Source organism: Petromyzon marinus, chromosome 33, assembly GCF_048934315.1.
Source record: "Petromyzon marinus isolate PM22_M1 ecotype Great Lakes invasive population chromosome 33, UKy_Petmar_22M1.pri1.0, whole genome shotgun sequence".
NCBI classification, from domain to species: Eukaryota; Metazoa; Chordata; class Hyperoartia; order Petromyzontiformes; family Petromyzontidae; genus Petromyzon; species Petromyzon marinus.
Window position 1 is genome coordinate 14104782 of NC_133699.1, and position 5734 is coordinate 14110515.

At 47.2% G+C, this 5734-nt stretch overlaps 1 long non-coding RNA gene across 1 annotated transcript; it reads right to left on the bottom strand.

Moving 5' to 3' along the window:
* Positions 1-2463: 2463 nt before the first annotated feature.
* Positions 2464-5247, bottom strand: LOC142929752 (uncharacterized). The gene is made up of 2 exons (XR_012945906.1): positions 4406-5247; positions 2464-4251 (listed from the first exon to the last, which is right to left on the bottom strand). It is a non-coding gene; the product is annotated as an uncharacterized LOC142929752 (long non-coding RNA).
* Positions 5248-5734: the final 487 nt, after the last annotated feature.

A 5734-nucleotide genomic window follows, 5' to 3' on the forward strand; every position in this document is an offset into this window, starting at 1 on the left:
ACGACAGGGGTACCAATCAATCCGAAATCAGTGCTGCTCCGCAATGTCTAAACGCCAAACAGCATAAAAAAATCCGTTATCGAAATTTTAAACTTTGAATAGTGCGTAGTGTACAGCTCATCGAGATGAGTCGATTGCTGCATCGCCGACCATCAAGAGACTAAAAATAACTGCACCACGGACATCATGCGAGAGCCGGGCTACTATGGTACCCCAGGATACTGCCATAAGGTTCACATGTTGCCCTTGGGAGCCTTTGATTTGACACTGCACCAACACTAGGCCCGGCTACTTTGCTTGTCTCTTGAAGCTCGTACCCTCCCCTTGTGCTCTCTCCTTTTATACCTTTCAAGCCCCTTCTCTCGACGCATCCCTCACACTCCACACCCCTCTCGGCCAATCATCGTCCTTCCCTCAACGGTTGTCAACCATCGCCTCAACGCTCAACCTTCGCTTCCCACCTTTTTCAGTTTGAACCTCCACCTCCAATCCCTTTGAACCTCGCCTCCCGACCAATCACTGTGGAGGCCTCTCTGCACCAATGGGAGGCATTGGCCTACTTCCTTCACTGTCTGCCGGTATGCTTGCTGCAGGTGAGTTGTCTGTTGTCTCGTTTATTACAGAAGTTTCCCAGGTTTGACGCCAATGCACACTCAGCAGAATTACCATCAGTGAACCTGAGGGGGGCCCAGGTCTCTTAAGTTTACTGAGACTAATCACCTCTGGTGTGGATGTCCAGGAGTTAATACTGGAATTGTAGCTGGTGGCGAGGCAAGTTGGCAAATACTGTTTAGCCAGCACCTGATTAGGCCAACCTGGCCTAATCTGGCCAGCAGCATGCCCTGCTACCTTTACCCACCCAAGTGCTGATGATAACACACAACACTGGGCATTCATTTACGGCTGAGTTGACATAGGAGCCATCCAGGACAGGTTCAGGCACTCCTTCCTTGATTCGGCCAGGAATCTAACCCAGGTCACCAGGTGTGTAGTGAAGTGCCCAAACCCAATTCTGCTGCTGCTGCCCTGGGTGCTTGCGGCCAGGCCCCACGCTCGCGGGACTTCGGCTGAACGAACCAATCGGTGTGAACAAGCAATGCCTCCCCTCTTCCCTGGAGAATGGGGGACCATGCCGAGAACTTCTCTTGGCTTTGATCGACAAACTAATTCTGTCTCACCCAAATGTCTCCAGTACTGCGGTGGCACTGACCAACAGAAGGGAGTGCTGATTGGTCGACTTTTCAGGTCAAACGACTCGAGTTCAGCACCCACTGTGCTACGATCTGCTGTGGCAATGGCGACCCCTACCTGACCGTGTTCGTCACTTGTTGCAATGCATCCCACATGATTATGCTGCAGATCTGGTCAGTTCTTCCACTCTACATCCACACGATCCCAAAAGAGTGCCTTCATCGCCATATTGCTGCTGATGTCAGGTATTGACCCAAACCGTGGACCAGAGCTCAACTTTGGATTTGTAAACGCACGCTCCCTAGTCAACAAGACGGCATTGATCCACTCTCTGATCAACGATTGCCAACTCGACATTTAAGTTAAAGTTAGATACGGATGCCTCGATAACCTCTAAAAATGCACGCGAGCAGTGCACATGTGGTTTGCACAAAACGAAATTATGCTTAATCAGGAAACTCGGAGGTTCTGCTGGTTGGCACTCGGGTTCAGGTGGAAACAATTGTGAGACGATCAGGGGTGGTGGTCGCAGACCCCAGGATTAAGTTTTCTACTCATTTAATGAGCCTTGGCATCGTACTCGACCAGATTATATCGTTTGATCACCACGTGCAAAATATAGTCACGTCCAAGAATTTTCATATCAGGGTTCTACGACACATTCAGCCAATATTTAGTCGTGACATCGCCAACACAGTGGCGTGTAGCATAGTGTAACAAGGCGAAAGCTGAGGGTCACATTCCTGGCTTCCCTCTGTGGCAGTTTTAGCTGGTGTGACCGATTTTAGGAGTATGAGTGTGGGGAAGCCCAATTATGCAAATTTACCTGCCATAAAAGGGGGAAAATAAGGTGTTTGGAGGCATGCGACTTGAGGATACAAACAGCAGCAGCCAGGAGCTGGAAGCCTCTACCCACAGCGGGAGTGTGGAGACACCACACCAAGGGGAGGCAGCATGGCTCTGCGTGCTGTTGGTGGGGAGACACCACTCCCAAAGGAAGCCACCTGCTCTACATACTGTTGATGCAGAGACATCACACCAAGGGAGCCACCTGCCCTGTCTATAGCTGCAGTGTGGACACACCACGCTCAGGGAGCCGCCAGTGCTCTACCTACTGTTAGACTGTGGAGACACCACTCTAAAGAAGGCACGAAAAGCTTTGCATATTGCTGCAGGCCGACTGGGACACACAGAGGACCGTGAGACCCTTTAAGCGGGCGTGCTTGTGGGTGTATAAGGGTTATGGAGTCGTTCGGGTGCATTGCGGGTAAAAACAGGTTCCTTTTCTTTATTAAGTTCCATATAGAGCACACAATTCAGACAATACTTGTGGGATTCTGCCTATGAGTGTGCATGAAAGTATCGCCTATAAAAGAGTGGCAAAACGACCAACCCGCCTGGTGTGTTACATCCCTCCCCAAGGAATCGCACTCCCTATAAACCCTGCAACTATTCCGAATCGTTACACATAGTATTGACAAGGCTTGATTATTGCAACTCACTACTCTACGGGATGTCTGACAAAAACATTAGCAAGCTACGTGTACAAAATTATTTGGCATGTGTCGTGACGGGCCCTGTAAAATCAAACAATGTTTGTCCGGTGCTCGCTGCGCTGCATTGGCTTCTGGTTGCTGAACAAACACATATACGATCGCACTCATTACACACAAAGTGCTTGCCACAAATGAACCACAATATCTTGCTGATCTCAAGGAGCATAAACCATCATGCAAACTCTGGTCATCCTCGCAGTGGCTTTTGTATAACCACTGCACAACGCGCATTCAAATGCGCTTCTGCGGCCGTCTGGAACGCTCTTCCTTTTAAATCTAGATTAAAAATTATTATTTTTAGGACAGTTTCTTGTGTTTAGTTTGTTGTCCTTCCCCCGCACCTCCAATCTGTGTACGATTAATGTATGTTCAACTTCTTTCTCACCGTACATAGTCAAGCCCAAGCCTACTTCCTTCAAAGTCAATATTCATCTTATTTTCAATAACTCTGTAAGTGGGGCTTAAGTTTCAAATAGTCACAATTGCATTGTATTTGTTATTCAAAATCATGAAAATATCCTAAAATCGTCATGCTCTGCCTATATTTGTTTCAGCCTAAAAGGAATGTGAACACGGACAAAACAATCTTCATGTAGGGGCTACGAATGTATTGAATCTGCACGTGCAGGTCAAATGCAGAGGCCAGGTGAGTGCAGTTCACACGCTCTAGAGAGCCCTTCCAGGCTTTTTCACGATGGCCATACGTCTTGATGAAGGTTCCTTCGTGTAGACAAAAGTAGATATATGAAATGTTTCTCCACATCTGTGGTTCTCAAACCTGTGGGTCGTGCTACCCTGGGGTGGCACAGGCTGTGGCATGAATACCGTGCAAGAAAAGTGTAGGAACTATTTCAAACGTGCACAGGGAATGTCAGTACCCTGTTGTGGTGACAAATTAACTCATACACAACATGAAACAGATGACTTATGAAGACAAAGTCACAAAGACAGAGTATGAAATAAGTGACTTATTAACAGTGGTATTGATTTGGGGCACTATGTCAACAATGTTTATAACTTTTGCTCTAAAAGAAGCAATCCATCCAAGTCAATATTTAATCCAGGCGGTTCATTGACATTGACCCTGTAGAACAGATTCTGCTACTGCAAATATTGTTTTGTCATAAGCCTCTAACAAGAAGGAAAAATTGATGGGTTGTGAGGAACACAATTAAATAAATCCAACTGATTCACAAAATCAGCTTTAAAACCATTCTGGGGAGTTTCAGGAGTCATCTCCAGACAGAAGCTTTGTGTTCTCTTAAGTTGAGAGCGTGCAGAGTGCTTTCCATGTCGCATCCCAAACCTCTCACCAGGTGAGGAAGGTTCAGCCTGCAAGCAGGCTTGTGACCTCGGCACGGCAAGCATCCTGGTGATGAGGGTTGTGAGCCATGGCATGTAGGGCCCAGGCCAGGCCACTGGCTGTAGTGTCATGGCCTTCAAACTTGAAGGTATCCTCCTCGGCCTGTATGTCCTCCTCAGTCAGCCCATTGCCCTTGTCATCCTGAAAAGTGAGGAAGCCGGTCGTTGAAAATTTTTATTCATACCCATTGTGACCCTACACGCAACCGAGAGGCCACAATGTCCATGCCATCTTCACTCTACACGATCGAACGCTCACCCGCACGCTGAGTAAGATGTCGAGGAAGTCAAGTTACCGCTTTGCTTTGATCTTCTCCAGTTCCTCTTCCCCACGCAAGGCCTCTTTGCATTCTTTGATCACTTTAGTTGATTAGCAGTACATGTATACACAGGCACAAAAATCATATTCTACATTTAGCCTGAGACTTCTGTGACGCATTGTTGTATATGCCGGGTCTTGAAAATTTGATAAAAAAATATAATAAAAATTAAATAAAAAATACGTAATTCTCTGAAATTATGATTATTTATGTACAGTGAGGGAAATAAGTATTTGACCCCTCTGCAAAACATGACTTAGTACTTGGTGGCAAAACCCTTGTTGGCAATCACAGAGGTCAGACGTTTCTTGTAGTTGGCCACCAGGTTTGCACACATCTCAGGAGGGATTTTGTCCCACTCCTCTTTGCAGATCTTCTCCAAGTCATTAAAGTTTCGAGGCTGACGTTTGGCAACTCGAACCTTCAGCTCCCTCCACAGATTTTCTATGGGATTAAGGTCTGGAGACTGGCTAGGCCACTCCAGGACCTTAATGTGCTTCTTCTTGAGCGACTCCTTTGTTGCCTTGGCCGTGTGTTTTGGATCATTGTCATGCTGGAATACCTATCCACGACCCATTTTCAATGCCCTGGCTGAGGGAAGGAGGATCTCACCCAAGATTTGACCGTACATGGCCCCGTCCATCGTCCCTTTGATGCGGTGAAGTTGTCCTGTCCCCTTAGCAGAAAAACACCCCCAAAGCATTTTTCCACCTCCATGTTTGACGGTGGGGATGGTGTTCTTGGGGTCATAGGCAGCATTCCTCCTCCTCCAAACACGGTGAGTTGAGTTGAGGCCAAAGAGCTCCATTTTTGTCTCATCTGACCACAACACCTTCACCCAGTTGTCCTCTGAATCATTCAGATATTCATTGGCAAACTTCAGACGGGCATGTATATGTGCTTTCTGAGCAGGGGGACATTGCGATCGCTGCAGGATTTCAGTCCTTCACGGCGTAGTGTGTTACCAATTGTTTTCTTGATGAGTATAGTCCCAGCTGCCTTGAGATCATTGACAAGATCCTCCCGTGTAGTTCTGGGCTGATTCCTCACCGTTCTCATGATCATTGCAACTCCACGAGGTGAGATCTTGCATGGAGCCCCAGGCCGAGAGAGATTGACAGTTCTTTTGTGTTTCTTCCATTTGCGAAAAATCGCACCAACTGTTGTCAACTTCTCACCAAGCTGCTTGGCAATGGTCTTGTAGCCCATTCCAGCCTTGTGTAGGTCTACAATCTTGTCCCTGACATCCTTGGAGAGCTCTTTGGTCTTGGCCATGGTGGAGAGTTTGGAATCTGATTGATTGAT